This window comes from Salmo salar, chromosome 03 (genome assembly GCF_965601325.2).
Source record: "Salmo salar chromosome 03, fSalSal1, whole genome shotgun sequence".
NCBI classification, from domain to species: domain Eukaryota; kingdom Metazoa; phylum Chordata; class Actinopteri; order Salmoniformes; family Salmonidae; genus Salmo; species Salmo salar.
Window position 1 is genome coordinate 59174688 of NC_138293.1, and position 20947 is coordinate 59195634.

The 20947-nt window shown below is 43.5% G+C and overlaps 1 protein-coding gene across 1 annotated transcript in view; it reads right to left on the bottom strand.

Annotated features, from left to right (window-relative positions):
- LOC106600853 (neurabin-2) overlaps nucleotides 1-20947 on the bottom strand; it is a 76813-nt gene that overhangs the window by 49590 nt on the left and 6276 nt on the right. The window lies entirely within an intron of this gene.

Below are 20947 nucleotides of genomic sequence, written 5' to 3' on the forward strand. Positions count from 1 at the left end.
GGCACCCAGGTATTTGTAGTTGTCCACATATTCTAAGTCAGAGCCGTCCAGAGTAGTGATGGTGGACGGGCAAACAGGTGCGGGCAGTGATCGATTGAATAGCATGCATTTAGTTGTACCTGCGTTTAAGAGCAGTTGGAGGCCACAGAAGGAGAGTTGTATGGCATTGAAGCTCGTCTGGAGGTTAGTTAACACAGTGTCCAAAGAGGGGCCAGAAGTATACAGAATGGTGTTGTCTGCGTAGAGGTGGAGCAGAGAATCACCAGCAGCAAGAGCAACATCATTGATGTATACAGAGAAGAGAGTCGGCCCGAGAATTGAACCCTGTGGCACCCCCATAGAGACCGCCAGATGTCCGGACAACAGGCCCCCCAATTTGACACACTGAACTCTATCAGAGAAGTAGTTGGTAAACCAGGCGAGGCAATCATTTGAGAAACCAAAGCTGTCGAGTCTGCCGATAAGAATGTGGTGATTGACAGAGTCGAAAGCCTTGGCCAGGTCGATGAAGACGGCTGCACAGTAATGTCTCTTATCGATGGTGGTTATGATGTCGTTTAGGACCTTGAGTGTGGCTTGAGGTGCACCCATGACCAGCTCTGAAACCAGATTGCATAGCGGAGAAGGTACGGTGGGATTCGAAATGGTGGGTAATCTGTTTGTTAACTTGGCTTTCGAAGACCTTAGAAAGACAGGGTAGGATAGATATAGGTCTGTAGCAGTTTGGGTCTAGAGTGTCGCCCCCTTTGAAGAGGGGGATGACCGTGGCAGCTTTCCAATCTTTGGGAATCTCAGACGATACGAAAGAGAGGTTGAACAGGCTAGTAATAGAGGTTGCAACAATTTCGGGAGATAATTTTAGAAAGAGAGGGTCCAGATTGTCTAGCCCGGCTGATTTGTATGGGTCCAGATTTTGCAGCTCTTTCAGGACATCAGCTATCTGGATTTGGTTGCTGTGGAGGGTGCTGGGCAGTTGACCGGGCTAGGGGTAGCCAGGTGGAAAGCATGGCCAGCCGTAGAGAAATGCTTATTGAAATTCTCAATTATAGTGGATTTATCGGTGGTAACAGTGTTTCCTAGCCTCAGAGCAGTGGGCAGCTGGGAGGAGGGGCTCTTATTCTCCATGGACTTTACAGTGTCCCAGAACTTTTTTGCGTTAGTACTACAGGATGCAAATTTCTGTTTGAAAAAGCTAGCCTTAGCTTTTCTAACTGCCTGTGTATATTTGTTCCTAACTTCCCTGAAAAGTCGCATATCACGGGGGCTATTTGATGCTAATGCAGAACGCCACAGGATGTTTTTGTGCTGGTCAAGGGCAGACAGGTCTGGAGTGAACCAAGGACTATATTTATTCCTGGTTCTACATTTTTTGAGTTGGGCATGCTTATTTAAGATGGTGAGGAAGGCACTTTTAAGGAATAGCCAGGCATCATCTACTGACGGGATGAGGTCAATGTCATTCCAGGATACACCGGCCAGGTCGATTAGAAAGGCCTGCTCGCAGAAGTGTTTTAGGGAGCGTTTGACAGTGATGAGGGGTGGTCGTTTGGTCGCAGACACATTACGGATGCAGGCAATGAGGCAGTGATCGCTGAGATCTTGATTGAAAACAGCAGAGGTGTATTTGGAGGGCGAGTTAGTTAGGATGACATACATCTATGAGGGTGCCCGTGTTTACGGATTTGGGGTTGTACCTGGTAGGTTCATTGATCATTTGTGTGAGATTGAGGGCATCAAGCTTAGATTGTAGGATGACCGGGGGTGTTAAGCATGTCCCAGTTTAGGTCACCTAGTAGCACGAGCTCAGAAGATAGATGGGGGGCAATCAATTCAAATATGGTATCGAGGGCACAGCTGGGGGCAGAGGGAGGTCTATAGCAAGCGGCAACAATGAGAGACTTGTTTCTGGAAAGGTGAATTTTTAGAAGTAGAAGCTCGAATTGTTTGGGTACAGACTTGGATAGTAATACAGAACTCTGCAGGCTATCTTTGCAGTAGATTGCAAGCAACACCGCCCCTTTTGGCAGTTCTATCTTGGTGGAAAATGTTATAGTTAGCAATGGAGATTTCAGGGTTTTTGGCGGTTTTCCTAAGCCAGGATTCAGACACGGCTAAGATATACGGGTTGGCAGAGTGTGCTAAAGCAGTGAGTAAAACAAACTTAGGGAGTAGGCTTCTAATGTTAACATGCATGAAACCAAGGCTTTTACAGTTACAGAGGTCAACAAATGAGAGCACCTGGGGAGTGGGAGGTGAGCTAGGCACTGCAGGACCTGGATTAACCTCCACATCACCAGAGGAACAGAGGAGAAGTAGGATAAGGGTACGGCTAAAGGCTATACCAACTGGCCGTCTAGCACGTTTGGAACAGAGAGTAAAAGGAGCAGGTTTCTGGGCATGATAGCATAGATTCAAGGCATATTGTACAGACAAAGGTAAGGTAGGATGTGAGTACATTGTAGGTAAACCTAGGCATTGAGTAATGATGAGAGAGATATAGTCTCTAGAGACATTTAAACCAGGTGATGTCATCGCATATGTATGAGGTGGAACAACATGGTTGGTTAAGGCATATTGAGCAGGGCTAGAGCCTCCTACAGTGAAATAAGACAGTAATCACTAACCAGGACAGTAATGGACGAGGCATATTGATATTAGAGAGAGGCATGCGTAGCCAAGTGAACATATGGGTCCAGTGATTGGTTGGGCTGACTGGGGACACGGCGATTCAGACAGCTAGCAGGCCGGTGCTAACAAGCTAACAGTTAGTAGGCCGGGGCTAAACAAGCTAGCAATTAGCAGACCGGGGCAGGCAAGCTAGCAGTTAGCAGACCGGGTTAGTAAGCAAGCAGTTGGCAGACCGGGGCAGGCAAGCTAGCAGTTAGCAGACCGGGGCAAGCAAGTTAGCCTTTGGGGGAAGTCGCAATGGGGGTAAGTCTGTTTTTGCCTCTTCTTGTGGTGACGTCAATAGACCAGTCGTGGAATTATTAGGGCTCAAGTAGCTCTAGATAGCTAGCTAGTAGGCCGGTTAGCAGAATGGGCCTTCAGCGGACATCGCGCCTGAGGGGCCTGTTGGAATCCTCGGGGAGATTATGTCGGTATTCCAGTCGTAGAGGATCGGCGGGGTTCCGTGCCCCGTACCGGCAGTAGAAGGGGTCCGGATATTGTAGCCCAGGAGTGGGCTTCGGTGGTAGCACAGGAGCCATGGCCGAGATAGCTTCAGGCTAATTGGTACTTGCTCCGGGATGGAAACGCTAGCCAGGAGTAGTCACCTGGGATTGCGGTTAGCTAGTTGCGAAGATCCAGATGAAAATGTTCATCTACGGTAGGAATCCGGGGATATGGGGAAAAAAATATATAAAATAATAATAGGTCCGTTATGTTCTGGTTTGAGTCACGTTGTTCGAACTGGCGAGAGCTTTCCGAGCTAAAGGTTAGCTGATGACCGCTAGCAATGGTTTGCTGACTGATAGCTGGTAGGTAGTTAGCTGGCTAGCTTCAGTTGAGGGATTCCAGATCCGAAGTAAATAGAAATACTTTAGAAAAAAAAGAAAAAAAATGATCCACGCCACATTGGGTGAGGCGGGTTGCAGGAGAATATTTAGAAGTTGAGGTTTAGGAAAATATTTAAAAAAGATATGCAAAGAAAAAGATGTAAAAAGATATATACAAGGGACACGACAGGACAAAGACGTCTGACTGCTACGCCATCTTGGAAATGTGGACGAGGAGCGTCATAAACTAGTGGTTTTCCAGTTGGCAGAAACAAACACTGGGGTCGAATTACATTGGCTTTTACTGGTAATGTTGAAGTCATGCTATATCCTCATTTGTTCCCGATTCGGTAATGGGGGATTACAACAGCAGGAAATTCAACAGCAGGCAATTCCGAAGGCTTCGGAGGGATGGAATGAGTTTCTGAGATAATTAGAATCATTAGGAGCTTTCGTTCACACAGGCAGAACACTGTTAGCAGACTGGAGAGAGACTCCCAAGGTTAGGCTAATGATGCAGAACAAATACAATAGCATGTTTAAATTGAGTTAAGCCCATTGGTAATACAGTAACTGTTCTGTATCAGTAAAATTGTCTAGAAGTGGCATAGAAAGAGTTCAAGACAAACCAGCCTGGATGGTGGAGAACAATATTGCGCTGTTGGTGAGGCAAACCAATTGAAAGAAATGGAACATGCTCTCTGTCCGATTCCTGTTCTTAGAGGTTCTACTCGGAACTCGGAAGCAGTCTTCAAGGATTCTGCTAACGAGTCCTGCCCTTTGGATGCAAACCGCCATCGGCAAAAGAGCAAACATGCCAGATGGCAACACAAAATGTCTGTTGTGGGGAAATTATAATATGTCATGTGAGATTGTTTTCAAAACCGAAAATACCACAGTGTGGAATCAAAGACTTAAAAGCTACGTTGAAATTCTGAGGTGTATTGGGCGTGAACTGGCACAATGAGACTCACGTCATAGCCTATTTCCTGTTGAGGATTTGGGAGAAAGAAAGAAAGGGAGAGACAGGTTTTTTATTAATCCTTCTCTCCAGGGAGAGGGGAATGGCAGACTGAGGCAAGGGAGGGAAAGAGAGGGAGGTCTGCTGTGCTGCTCAGGCATGCCATTGGTATTGTTCTCCTTCCTCTCTTTAATATGATACACCCAGTTTCTCCAAACTCACTGACACAAAATGCACACAGATCACCATTTGAACTCCATCACACAGTCCAACCATAGACATTTAGACAATAGATTTAGACCACAAGTGTCAAACTCAAGGCCCGCGGGCCGGATCTGGCCAGTGACACATTACTATCTGGCCCGCGCAATGATTTAGGTTGTCAATTTATTCTTGGCTTCCATACTGCCCGCGTTGCACTGCACTAAAAGTCACAGCAAGCACTGCCAACGCCAAACAGCAGTGCATTGCCACACACACAGCTTTCTTTCTAGACCACACACACACACAAGCCAGCCAGTGCACTGTATTATATCATCACTGACCAAATCTTCTACCAGACCGAAATGTTTAAAGGTGTTGTGGCTAAATGTCCATGCCAAGTTTCGGTTCCAACGGGTCATTGCCGTAGCCTACAGAAAATGTAATCTTGGTTGTCAGAATCATATTGATACAACAGTAGCTAAGATGGGGAGAAGTCTGTCCACAATAAAGTGCTGCTCTACCTTCTTAACAGCACTATCAACAAGGCAGGTCCTACAGGCCCTAGTTTTGTCGCACCTGGGCTACTGCTCAGTCATGTGGTCAGGAGCCACAAAAAAGGACTTAGGAAAATTGCAATTGGTTCAGAACAGGGCAGCACAGCTGGCACTTGGATGTACACAGAGAGCTAATATTAATAATATGCATGTCAATCTCTCCTGGCTCAAAGTGGAGGAGAGATTGACTTCATCACTACTTGTAGTTATGAGAGGTATTGACATGATGACTGCACCGAGCTGTCGGTTTGAACTACTGGCGCACACCCATGCATACCCCACAATACATGCCATAAGACGGCGCCGGAGAAGAAGGCAGACGTTTTACAAGCCTCCAGCCGATTGTAACTTATTTTTTTACTTATTTTGTACATAATGTTGCCGCTACCGTTTCTTATGACCGAAAATAACTTCTAGACATCAGGACTGAGATTACTCACCACGGACTAGCAGAATCCCTTTTTTCCTATCATGACTCTGACGAGCCCGATGCGAAGGATATACTGCTTCCTCAGGAACAGGCCCCGATCCCCGTGATCTGCGTGAAGAGGAGGCGGAGAAAGAGGGGGCGAAGGTCGGGCTGCCTTCTGAGAATTCGTAGGCGATCGAATAAACCCCCACTTCCCTCCATTCTGCTAGCAAATGTGCAATCTTTGGACAATAAAATCGACAAGTTATGTGGAAGATTAAACTACCAACGGGACATTAAAAACTAACATCTTATGCTTCACGGAGTCGTGGCAGAATGACGGCAATATCAACAAACAGCTGGCTGGTTATACGATGTAACGGCAGGATAGAACAGCGGCATCTGGGAAGACAAGGGGCAGCGGTCTATTTATTTTTGTAAACAGCTGGTGCACGATATCTAAGGAAGTCTCAAGCTATTGCTCGCCTGAGGTATAGTTTCTCATGATAAGGTGTAGACCACACTACCTACTGAGGGAATTTTCATCTGTATTCTTTATAGCAGTCCACAGTCTGAGGATGGCACTAAGACAGCATTGAATGAGCTGTATTCCGGCCATAAGCAAACAAGAAAACGCTAACCCATTAATGTCCCCTAGAAGCCGGAGACATTAATGCAGGGAAACTTAAATCCGTTTTACCAAATTTATATCAGCATGTTAAAGTGTGCAACCAGAGGAAAAAGAACTCTGGACCACCTATACTCCACACACAGAGACGCATAGAATGCTCTCCCTCGCCCTCCATTTGGCAAATCTTACCATAATTCTATCCTCCTGATTCCTGCTTACAAGCAAAAATTTAAGCAGGAAGAACCAGTGACTCAATCAATAAAAAAGTGGTCAGATGAAGCAGATGCTAAGCTACAAGACTGTTTTGCTAGCACAGACTGGAATACATTTCCGGATTCCTCTGATGGCATTGAGGAGTACACCACATCAGTCATTGGCTTCATCAATAAGTGCATCGATGACGTTGTCCCCACAGTGACTGTACGTACATACCCCAACCAGAAGCCATGGATTACAGGTAGCATCCGCACTGAGCTAAAGGCTAGAGCTGCCGCTTTCAAGGAGTGGGACTCTAACCCGGGAGCTTATAAGAAAACCCGATATGCCCTCTGACGAACAGGCAAAGCGTCAATACAGGACTAAGATTGAATCGCACTACACCAACGCTGATGATTGTCAGATGTGGCAGGGCTTAAACTGTCACAGACAACAAAAGGAAGCACAGCCGAGAGCTGCCCAGTTGCATAAGCCTACCAAACAAGCTAAATAACTTCTGTGCTTGCTTCGAGGCAAATAACACTGAAACATGCATGAGAGCGCCAGCCGTTCCGGAAGAATGTGTGATCACGCGCTCCGCAGCCGATGTGAGTAAGACATTAAACAGGTCAACATTCACAAGGCCGCAGGGACAGACGGATTAACAGGACGTGTACAGCGAGCATGCGCTGACCAATTGGCAAGTGTCTTCATTGACATTTCCAACCTCTCCCTGTCCGGATCTGTAATATCAACATGTTTTAAGCAGACCACCATGGTCCCTGTGCCCAAGAACACTAAGGTAACCTGCCTAAAAGACTACCGACCTGTAGCACTCATGTCTGTAGCCATGAAGTGCTTTGAAAGGCTGGCCATGGCTCACATCAACACCATCATCCCAGAAACCCTATACCCACTCCAATTTGCATACCGCCCCAACAGATCCACAGACGATGCAATCTCTATTGCACTCCACACTGCCCTTTCCCACCTGAACAAAAGGAACACCTATGTGAGAATGCTATTCATTGACTACAGCTCAGCATTCAACACTTTAGTGCCCTCAAAGCTCATCAATAAGCTAAGGACCCTGGGACTGAGCACCTCCCTCTGCAACTAGATCCTGGACTTCCTGGTGTGTCACCACCAGGTGGCAAGGGTAGGTAACAACACATCGGCAACGCTGATCCTCAACACAGGGGCCCCTCAGGGGTGCGTGCACAGTCCCCTCCTGTACTCCCTGTTCACTCATGACTGCACGGCCAGACACGACTCCAACACCATCATTCAATTTGCAAATGACATCAGTGGTAGGCCTGATCACCGACAACGACGAGACAGCCTATAGGGAGGTGGTCAAAGATTTGGCCGTGTGGTGCCAGGACAACAACCTCACTCTCTCAACATGATCAAGACAAAGGAGATGATTGTGGACTACAGGAAAAGAAGGACCGAGCACGCCCCCATTCTCATCGATGGGACTGTAGTCGAGCAGGTTGAAAGCTTCAAGTTCCTTGGTGTCCACATCACTAACAAACTAATATGGACCAAGCACACAAAGACAGCCGGGAAGAGGACACGACAAAACCTATTCCCCCTCAGGAGACTGAAAAGATTTGGCATGGGTCCTCAGATCCTCAAAAGGTTCTACAGCTGCACCATCGAGAGCATCCTGACTGGTTGCATCACTGCCAGGTATGGCAACTGCTCGGCCTCCGCAAGGCACTTACAGAGGGTACTGCGAACGGCCCACTACATCACTGGGGCCAAGATTCCTGCCATCCTGGACCTCTATACCAGGCGGTGTCAGAGGAAGGCTCTAAAAATTGTCAAAGACTCCAGCCAACCTAGTCAGAGTGTTCTCTCTGCTACTGCATGGCAAGCGGTACCGGAGCCCCAAGTCTAGGTCCAAGAGGCTTCTAAACAGCTTCTACCCCCAAGCCATAAGCCTCCTGAACATCTAGTCAAATGGCTACCCAGGGTGCCCCCCTATTCCACATCAAGTAACTCATACAAGCAGTAAAACTAGATTTAAAAACACATTAAAAACACATTATGGAACAGCGGGGACTGTGAAGTAACACAAACACATGCATACGCACTACACACACACACACACACACACACACACACACACACACACACACACACACACACACACACACACACACACACACACACACACACACACACACACACACACACACACACACACACACACACACACACACACACACGGATGTTGTACTGTAGATATGTGGTAGTGGTGGAGTATGGGCCTGAGGGCACACAGTGTGTTGTGAAATCTGTGAATGTATTGTAATGTTCTTTTAAATTGTATAAACTGCCTTAATTTTGCTGGACCCCAAAAAGAGTAGCTGCTGCCTTACCAATGTGGATCCATAATAAATACCAATAAGATAAAGGATTCACACGCGGGTATAAATTACTACTAAAGGACAATAGGACACAAGCAAGTATAAATGAGTCATCTACTTCATGAAATAACAGCCTGATGAGACGCTGGCATCTGTGAATTCAACGTCAATTGCGCTGCTTCGTGTGTCCCGTTTACCTCGTGCAGTGGAGGGAAAGTGCACAGACACATGTCACAGTCATAGCTAGGGTACTAAAATGTTGCAGTCTGGCTTCCGTTTTTAAAGCTTGACAATGAATAACCCCCCCCCCAAAAAAATAAAAACCTGCAACAAAACACCATGCAAAGGAGAAACATGTATGCCTATTACAGCAACATATGAGCAGTAGCCTAGACTGGCTACTTATGGTTGCAAAGGGTTGGAAACCTTCTGGTAAATTTACGGAATGTTTCCGGAAATTTTCCATGGGAAGTTAAGCCAGGGATTTTGCTTAAATTCATCAAAAAAGTTAGCTTATAACAGTGAACCTTTTTTTGTGGGATACACAAGGCAATTCTAGGTATTGTGGCATATTTTGGTTAAACTATCCCCAATTCAATGGAATTGCAACCCTCTGCATGCACATTGCATTCTTTCATCACACTCTTCCATATCACATGTACAGCTGATTCACAAGATCTTGCACACTAATGAGGTGCTATTGAGCCCACGCTAGTACACCGTCTGAGCCAAGGACTACATGCTTTCTGCTAAGTTTTGACTACAATACTGGGTGGGGTGAATATATTTTATATGACATATATGATTTTTCTGTGAATTAGTAAATAGTAGCCTACAGCAAAGTGTGTTTAAATCATTTCTAACTTGTTTACAATTTCTGCTAGTTAGTTTTTGCTACATGTGGGTTTTAGCTTAAAACGTCTTCGGGATCGGTGTCCAGTCCACGGGACGGTTGAGCTAACGTAGGCTAATGCGATTAGCATGTGGTTGTAAGTAACAAGAAAATTTCCCAGGACATAGACATATCTGATATTGGCAGGAAACTTAAATTCTTGTTAATCTAACTGCATGTCCAATTTACAGTAGCTATTACAGTGAAAGAATACCATGCTATTGTTTGAGGAGAGTGCACAGTTTTGAACATGAAAAGTTATTAATAAACAAATTAGGCACATTTGGGCAGTCTTGATACAAAATTTAACAGAAATGTAACGGTTCATTGGATCAGTCTAAAACGTTGCACGTACACTGCTGCCATCTAGTGCCCAAAATCAAAATTGCAGCTGGGCTGTAATAATACATTATGGCCTTTCTCTTGCATTTCAAAGATGGTTAAAAAAAATACAAAATAATGTTTGTTTTTTCTTTGTATTATCTTTTACCAGATCTATTGTGTTATATTCTCCTACATTCCTTTCACATTTCCACAAACTTCAAAGTGTTTCCTTTCAAATGGTATCAATAATATACATATTCTTGCTTCAGGGCCTGAGCTACAGGCAGTTAGATTTGGGTATGACATTTTAGGGGTATGACATTTTAAGCCTGCTAACTGAGGAGTGTTAATTCATCTGTTTCCATACATGTTTGATTTTAAAATATTTATTTTACAAAGGAGTTGTTTAAATGTTACAAAAGCTACATTTTTGTTATTTGGAGTTAAATACTTTTGGATTAGGGTGGCAGCATATGATGCACATCTGCAAGCATAGCGGCAATTGCTGGACAAATATTATTTCTCTCAAAATTTGTTTTAATATGTAAAAAATGCTATATACAGCATCCTGAGTGGACATTTAGACTGTAGCCTAGGCTATGCGTGGATTTGGAACTTTGAATAGCCTTCTATATGTCACAAATACAGAACTTCAGTACATTGGTCCTGTCTGGTGACTGGTCTTATAGGCTACTAACTAGCTTAACCCAAACAATGAGTCATGAGAGTGTCACGCTTTTGACATTCGTATACAAATGACATTATCAGTGTCATTATCAGGTGGTGACGAGGGGGCAGGAACTGGAGATGTTAAAACTTCCTGTCTACTGACATTATTGACCTCCTCCGCCTCCTAAGCCTTAGGCAACATTGTAATCAAGGCTGCCCGTTTAAGACTATAAAAAGCACTGTCATGGAATGCAGAAACTTTGATAACAATCGAAACGTGAACAGAAAGGCTGCTGACTGCAGAGCAGTCTGTATCGGAAAGATAAGGGCCTCTGCATAACAGGGAGAGAAACAGAAGAAAAGATCCACGGTATGCTGGCGTTACTCTCTCGTCTATGGTACAGTACATCTACCTAACCTAAGTGGCTTCCAGACCTGCCCCCCCGTCCCCGTCCCCCCCCCCCCCCCCCCCCCGCAGCGCCACCCTAGCATTCTGACATAGGGAGATGTCTTTAAATAACCCCGCACGGCAGTACAGAGGCTCTAAGAACCAAGCAGTGGATTATGGGAACGTTCAGAGCAGTAGACTTCTATTTATAACCACTAGGGCATTCCGCTAATCTCTTTCAATACTTAGACTGTGGCACTGTACAAGGCCTGGGCAAGACAATGGACCAGGTTATGGTACTATATACTGCTTATACCCCAATGCTATGGATAGATGTTGATGAGAAGGTAATTTGTTCAAATAAGTAATTTCCTTTGGAATGCATAAGCTAGATCTACCCATCGAGGCGACTTAGATGATGCATCAAAAACACTATTGTTTACTGACGCAATTATGGTAGCTGGTGGTTAGCTGGACACGTATAAACTACCAGATGCATTGAAGGATGTCAGCTTGTAATACTACGGATGGCAGGCAGTTGTTATTCAATGTGAGGAAGGTGAAACATTGACCTGTTACAAGACAGTGTCTGCAGGTTCAGATCCCAGGTCAGAGACACAAGCCCAGCTGGCTCTGGTGATGGCAGACTCATCAAGGCGCTACCTCAGCAGTGAGCCAGGTGTCCACACACTGAAACGTCATCTCTCTCCCTCCCACCCTTCCTCTCGAAATTGGGCTATATCCTTCTCTGAGACATGCCCCCACCTAGGGCTGTTACGGTGACCGGATTACCGCCACACCAGCAGTCACGAGTCATTATGGCAGTCAATTTCCACGTGACCATTTAGTCACGGTAACTAGGCTTCTCCAAGCTCTGATGCTGCTGATGGTCATTAGTAGCCTACAAAACTCACTAACTGCCTGGTACTCAGCACTCTATTGTCCCTCTGACATCAATGTAAATGTAATCGAAAATCTAATCAAACACTTCATGAGAGCCCATGAGCCTGCTCAACATTTCTTCAGGCTATGCAATTGCGTGAGAAAAAAAGAGTGATGGCCTCTATTAAAAAGAGGAGGATCCCATCAGCTTTCTATAGGCTAGGCCTAAATTATTTCTCAACTTTTTTAATATTAAGCACGTTTCTTCTCAGGAGTGTAGCCTAACTGACTGGCATGAAAAGGAACCACGGGAAAAGCGTCCGCTATTTAAATGCATAGATGACATGTATTTTTTTCCCTCTGCCCCTGTATCGACAGGTTTCACACATATATTATTTAGTATATGTTAAGACAAGAGTAAATCAAGAATAGTCTGATAGGCTAATATTGTCACCCATCACTTGTGAATTATATATTATCACTTGTGAATGATGCACAGCTTGTGTGCAGTAAGGCAAGAAACAGTTTTACAACTTTTTCAAATCATTGTCGCACACCTAATGTAGCCTAGCCCATAGACCTATATGTTTTGATTAGGTTTGTATCACAACTAAAGTGGCCAAATAACTTCATCAAATTAAGTACATTAAATCAGCTTTACAACGGGTTTAGAGCCTAACTGGCATACATACGCAGCATGTGTTTATGAAGTTTGGGGAAGATAATTTTCAACATAAAAACGCACCTTTATAATGAAAGCATTACATGCATAATCACATTTGTGGTCACTTTTGAGAATGGTGTTTTCCCGCTAATGGAAAATTTGCGCTTATAGCCTACTGCCATGTTCGCATTGCTGCACTTATAATGTGAAGAAATAGCCTAATAGTTTCTCTAAATTTTAAGCTAAACGTTCTGATCTGTTATGTCAGTCTCATTGCTTAAAGTTTTTTTTTATGCTAGTGGTTGTATTAATTTGGGATCTGTCCCATCCTACAACTGTACCAGACTGTTTGGAATACTTCTTTCTCGCACAGAATAGGTCAACTTTTGTACTATGAGGGATAGTAGATTGACATAGGCTAGTGCTTTTGCTGTTCGTTAGGCCTACTCATCTTGTTGGCTGACAAAAAGTACATATCGACAATTCTTCCAATATCCACCTCAGAATAGGATAAGGATGTGCGCAGTTGCGTCCCCAGTTACAATTATAATTATTATATTCAGCCCAAAGGCAAAACGGCCACTGGCCGGAAAAGGCCTGGATTTTTTTAGGGAGCATTACGGCCACACTAAGGGGATGCTGCCGGGAAATTTGAGGCATTATTAAGTGCTTGTAAAAATTGTGAATGAGAGACTGATGACGTGTGTACAGCCTGTGCAAAAAACAAAGCAGAGTTCATGCAACTTTTTTCAAATCATCATTAGTGTCACATCATGCAGCCTTAGAATGTATTAAGAATCAAAACATATAGCCCAACATTTTTATCACAACTAACGTTACATAAATAACTCTAAATTAAGCATATAGGACTACCTGTTTCTTTATTAACTGCTCAACACAGAATAGCTGCTTTTGCGCTATTTATTCAGCTATGGTCAATTGTATTTTCATACTATAAAATAATATCACGGAATTCCAAGCAAATCTTGTCTGCTAAATGAACTAGTATAGCCCACAGCCATATGGCATAGCCAGATCAGGGACTAACATAAGGACAACTCAGACTAAGCTATTCTGTTCATCTGAAATAGACTACATTTTCTACATATTATGTTTTAGACCTGTCTACAATAAATAATAGATTTATTGTGATGGTGTAGGCTACATTACATGGATGTATTCGATTTTTTTAAATGTAATGTTCCAAAGGACTACATCAGTGGCTTGTAGGCTATGCATGGAACGCAGGAGATGCTAAATGTGTTCATGTTAACTAACCGTCAATTACTGTGAGAATGGCAGTTATTTGCTTGACAATCACCGGCTAATTCAATTTCATGATCACCACAGCCCTAGCCCCACCCAGCCCTACTTCCCCACCCAGCCCTACTTCCCCCTAAACTGCCCCCACACTCCCAGCCCTCCTTCCCTCTCTACTGCTTCCTCCCTTTGAGAGGATAAGACTCGCCCAAGTCTGTCTGGGATCAGGAAAAACTTAACAGGGTCACTCTCTCACAATTACACAAGGACGGACAGATACAAACTCTCGCGTCACATACAAATACTCAACCACACTTGAGTGGGCATACACACAACGAACATGTGTGGGACCAACTCACAGAGCTGTCAGCAAATTATTTTACAAGGTAAGTTGACTGAGAACACATTTTCATTTACAGCAAAGACCTGGGGAATAGTTACAGGGGAGAGGAGGGGGATGAATGTGCCAATTTGAAGCTGGGGCTGATTGGGTGGCCATGATGCGGAGGGTCAGATTGGGAATTTAGCCAAGACACCTGGGTTAACACCCCTACTCTTAGGATAAGTGCCATGGGATCTTTAGTGAGCACAGAGAGTCAAGACACCGTCTAACGTCCCCTTTGAAAGAAGGCACCCTACACAGGGCAATGTCCCCAATAACTGCCCTGGGGCATTGGAATATTTATTTGGCCCTACGGAAAGAGTGCCTCCTACTGGCCCTCCAACAGCAGCATCTGTCTCTCATCCAGGGACTGACCAGGACCAACCCTGCTAAGCTTCAGAGGCAAGCCAGCAGTGGGATGCAGGGTGGTATGACATAGGGGACTGAAGGAATGTACTGCCAGCCAGCTGACACAGACAGACAGACAGACAGACAGACAGACAGACAGACAGACAGACAGACAGACAGACAGACAGACAGACAGACAGACAGACAGACAGACAGACAGACAGACAGACAGACAGACAGACAGACAGACAGACAGACAGACAGACAGACAGACAGACAGACAGACAGACAGACAGACAGACAGACAGACAGACAGACAGACAGACAGACAGACAGACAGACAGACAGACAGACAGACAGACAGACAGACAGACAGACAGACAGACAGACAGACAGACAGACAGACAGACAGACAGACAGACAGACAGACAGACAGACAGACAGACAGACAGACAGACAGACAGACAGACAGACAGACAGACAGACAGACAGACAGACAGACAGACAGACAGACAGACAGACAGACAGACAGACAGACAGACAGACAGACAGACAGACAGACAGACAGACAGACAGACAGACAGACAGACAGACAGACAGACAGACAGACAGACAGACAGACAGACAGACAGACAGACAGACAGACAGACAGACAGACAGACAGACAGACAGACAGACAGACAGACAGACAGACAGACAGACAGACAGACAGACAGACAGACAGACAGACAGACAGACAGACAGACAGACAGACAGACAGACAGACAGACAGACAGACAGACAGACAGACAGACAGACAGACAGACAGACAGACAGACAGACAGACAGACAGACAGACAGACAGACAGACAGACAGACAGACAGACAGACAGACAGACAGACAGACAGACAGAAAGAAAGAAAGAAAGAAAGAAAGAAAGAAAGAAAGAAAGAAAGAAAGAAAGAAAGAAAGAAAGAAAGAAAGAAAGAAAGAAAGAAAGAAAGAAAGAAAGAAAGAAAGAAAGAAAGAAAGAAAGAAAGTGCAGGGTCTAGCTTGCTCTAAATGCAGAGAGATTATGTTTATTCTCAGCTCTCCACCATGGAAAGTAAAACATTTGTCTGATAAGAGTGACAGCATGCCTGCTTTGAAGAAAGAGATGGAGAATATATTATGTTTTCATGCCCTATTTCGGTGCTTTCACTGTCATTGATGTATGAATGCCATATTAGTCTGAAAAATCTAATGAATCAATCACTGAGAAGAAAAAACAAAGGCAGGATTGAACAGGTTAATGGCTTTGAGTGTAACAAAAGAAGCACTACAGTTTCCCTTGGAGATTTCAGGGACTGAAAAGCCCATTTCAGTCATTGGAGCACAACAGCAGAGCTGAACTGGTCCTTCTCTGGAAACCCTAAAGCACTAAGCCTTTGGTCTGCCAGATCACCAGCTTATAGTAGCTACCCCTTTTACACAAGGCTCCAGTCCTTAAACTGTCACATCTTATCCATGTGTCTTCATATAACGATAGAAAAGTACCTTTCACAGAGGCCTTAAGGTAGCAATTCCTGTATTATCTGAACTGAACAAAATATGATTCAGAATAGCAAGTCACAGACATGGAACGTGTAAGTTAGTGTAAAAAAAGTGAAGGCAAGCTCAAGACTCAAGTGTCCTAACCTATAATTCTTACAAATACCCCCAAAATGCCTTATGACCCTCACCTCAACTTCTTAACACTATATAGCACCAACATGGACTCCTCCACTACAGACTACTACCCTATGGTTTGCACAATGCCACACATATAATTAGAGGCCTATCAGGGCTCTCTCTCTTTAGACTAAAGGTCCTCCTACACCAGGCATTCATCCACCAGATTAAAATAATCTTGACTTTCTTGAAGTAATTGCAGCACATCCCTTTCTCTGTTGTACTGTTATTATTATTATAATTATGAAAAGCTGGTGAATTACAGCAGGCCTCCATGACCCAGTCCGGGAGGCGCCCTGTATAATACAATATACATACACAATACACAATTACTTATATATATATATATATATATATATATTATTGTGTGTGTATATATAAAACACACACACACAAACACACACGCACGTTCAAAGGTTTGGGGTCACTTAGAAATTTCTGGCAATTTTGAGCCTGTAATCGAACCCCCAATTACTGATGCTCCAGATACTCAACTAGCCTAAAGAAGGCCAGTTTTATTGCTTCTTTAAAATCAGCACAACAGTTTTCAGCTGTGCTAACATAATTGCAAAAGGGTTTTCTAATGATCATTTAGCCTTTTAAAATGATAGACTTGGATTAGCTAACACAACGTGCCATTGGAACACAGGAGTGATAGTTGCTAATAATGGGCCTCTGTACACCTATGTAGATATTCCATAAAAATCTGCCGTTTCCAGCTACAATAGTCATTTACAACATTAACAATGTCTACACTGTATTTCTGATGAATTTGATGTTATTTTAAATGGACAAAATGTTTTGCTTTTCTTTCAAAAACTAGGACATTTCTAACTGACCCCAAACTTTTGAACGGTGGTGTGTGTGACACACACACACGGTAAGCACAAATAAATCACATATCACCCAGAAAAACAGTTACATTCCTCAACAAATAAGTTCCCAATCAATAATTTTAAATGCCCGAACGGCACCAGAACACCAAGATGAAATGTATTTTGATGTATTCTATACGTCAACAGCAAAGTTAGATAAGAAGGAAGTTGATGAATTAGGGCCTTGTAAACAAAAAGGGAGTTATATACAGATCTACAGGTCTTTAGGGAAGTCCAGCCAACCTTTTGATACAGGATGCAGTGATGAGTCTCAAAACTGTCGCCTGTAACATAATGAAGGCCACTATGGTAGATGGCATCCAAAGGTTTAAGAGTAGTACCAGCTGCACTTTGATAAATAATATCACCATAATCAAGAACAGATAAAAAGGTTGACTGAATATTCTGCGTCCTACTGCTTAGAGAAAGGCACGATCTGTTTCTGTCGAAAAATACAACTTTAAATCTTAGCTTCTTAACCAGCTCATCTATATGTTTAAAAAAAATTTAAAGGTCAAATTCATTATCAATCCAAAGGCGGGAACACGTTCGATTGGAGAATCATCTAATGAGTGCACATGTATTTAATCTGTAACATTCTTACGAGAGTTTAAAAACAACATGTATTTCGTTTTGCCTGTATTAAGCACAAGTTTTAAATCAGCAAGGGATTCCTGCATAGCTACAAAATCTGACTGTAGTTTTGAAAATGCCAGATCAACAGTCTGATCAATAGCATACATAGTAGTATCATCCGCATATAGACGAAGTTAAAAAGATTTACACCTTCATGTACTTCAAGAAATTCAGACTAAACCCCATCAATGACGATAGCCTGAGTTCTGTCACTTAGATAATCATAAAACCAGGAACAGGAGTCAGAGCTCAGGCCTATCGAGGACAACTTATTCAATAAAAATAGCATGATCAACAGTGTCAAAATCTTTTGACAGGTCCACAAACAAAGCAGCACATTTCATTTCAGTGTCTAAAGCATTGAGAAGATCACTAACAACTAAAATGGTTGCTGTAATAGTGCTGTGCCCAGGCCTAAACCCTGATTGGTATGCATTCATAAATACATTTCTCAGATTAAAAAAAAGAGCAGAGCTGTACATTTACCAAGGATTCAAGAATCTTAGCTAGACCAGGAAACCTTGAAATGGGGCGATAATGATGAAGAGCTCTATTATCCCCGTCCTTATGGAGTGGCAGCACAAGAGCTGATTTACATACTTTTAGAATATTTCCTGATAACAATTCTAAATAAAAAAATGTGGGTTTGAGCCAACAATGATGGGTGCTGCACACTTAAGCGGACCAGGATTTCTTGTTGTCTAATGCTAGCAAAGCATCCAGGACTTTATTTTCTGTAAATAGCCTCAAAGAAAAGCTTTGACTATAATTTCTATGATCATTCAGCAAGTTTCCCCAATCAGCATCCAGCCCAATATCATTGTGAATAGGCCTGGAATAAGTTATTTCAAAGAGATACCCTGCTGAAAACAAATGGTAATTAAATGTATCAATGATGGCATTTTTTTCGTAATGAGGCCAATGTCTGAATTGAATTTGTTATAATGCACTACTTTTGACCAGGTCAGTGCACTATCTAGGGAATACGGTGCAATTTGGGATGCAGCCCTCCTGTGACCCAGAAACTCTGGAGCTGACTGACTGGACAATGTACCTGCCTGTTCTGTCCTTATCTCTGCAAAGAGGACAACACGGGTGATTCACCAAGTCATCCCCACGGCCTGCTGAATGCCTAACTGACATTCATTCTCTTCACCGAGTGCCCTCACCTTGGCTAAGAGAGGGAGTCAGTCAGTCACGGTACGGGGAAATGCGTAAGTATCAGGCACTACTGCAGACAAAACAAGACACTCATATACAGCACAGTTTACCAACAATGGAAGCTGACTGCAGAATGAACTCCCAGGTGCAGTGAATGTACCATGGTTAAGCCACACCCTTGGTTGAGTTAATAAAGCCATAACATTATAACAGGGTCGATAGGTCAGAAAGGTCAAATAAGACGCTGAACTGTCATCTCCAGTTCTTGCACAGGTCCGATCAAGCCAGTGCAACAGCAATGGCTATGCAGAGATAGTTCTAGTAGATTTAACAGCTTCACACCTTCCACTCTACGCCATGGTGGACTAGCCTAAATGATCGCTTCTATCCTCCGCCACTGAGGAATAAAGGCACATTGCTTGCTGTGACAGCAAAGTCATGGCATGCCACTACACATTTCACAAGTGGCTGCGCTTAAGGGTGGCCCACTGCGAAGCAGTCAATGCTTCACAAGGATTACAAGGCTATGCAGCCAATCTATTGTGCCCCATCACAATCACGAAATCTCAGACACTCACTGACTGAGAAGAGGTGAAGATATATTTTATAGGCAGAAATTGCTACTGAAAATCCATCTCACATAGTTACAGTGATACGGTGGCTGTCTGGTTGGTTAGCATGCTGTGCATGGTGGGGAGATGAAATCCTTGCTGGTGGCATTTAATGGCAAGTCACCAAGGGACGGGAGAGAAAGGCCACTGGCATATTCATCTGACATTTCATAATGACAATATACAGAAGCCTAGAGCTAATATCTACCTACCTACATCATTTCACATTTTATGTAAACTATGTACTTGTGGTTCAGGCTAAAGCCCCTGAGAACACCTAGCCTATACCTAGCTGGAAATGACATATCACTGGAGCAGGAGTCAGCATTAGGAATTTAAAAATCCGTTTTCTACGCCCCAGCTTTTTGAGGTCCCTTGATCCAACATATAGATCTTAGAGGAAATAAGCTGTTGAAGGGGGATTTCTACATTGGATTTCACCACAATAATTATTGCTGGTGCAAGCTGAAACGATTAACCTGACTGGCGTCAAGGCAGGAGGAAGAAGTCTATCTTGCTGTCAGGACTAATGAGAAGGCCCTCAGTGTCAAGCAAATGAATGAATGCTGACCAAGCCAAAAAGAGATTTCACAAGTTGTCAGTCACTTAGTCATACATAGAGCAGCTCACACAGTAGTGCTAAATGTGTTCTGCAGTAAACACACGCTGTACTGGATACAGCTGCTGTGTTGAAACAGCTAAACCAATAAGTTGGCCTGATATCCAGAAGTCAAAACCAGGGCTATTAGCTTCTATCTCTGAAGCACTCTGTAGAAGAGTTGGGAAGTATCCAGATTTTCATACCGTTTCTGTACCATACCGGGGTATATGGTTATACCGGCAGTGCACACAATTGAATGATTTTTACAAATAAATGCTAAAAAAAAACTGGCAAATTCACATAGCGAACACTAGCTAAATGCTTACAAGCGCAAGAGAACATTAAACTAATTGCAAGGATAAAGACACCACAGGTCATGAAGTTGTACAATTATTTCAAAAAGGTTGCACGCACATAATAAATATTAGACAGCGGGGATCTTGATCCAGGAGTGGATTGATTGTCTCTGCTGTAACCAAGAAGCTTGATCTTGCAAGCTAGCTACTTATCTAGAAAGTTAGCAAACCAAATGCATAGCTGGAGCCCTGAGCTGGAGAGAATGTATTTGGCACATCTTAGATAGGTAAACTTACCTGGCAAACACTAGTAGAGAATTTCAAATGTAACTTGATCACCTTTCTTGCACCTCTCTTAAATTGTTAACTAAATAGTTAACCAAATAGTTACCCGGACTATCTGCATTAACTATTTTGACTCATCACATACACTGCTGCTACT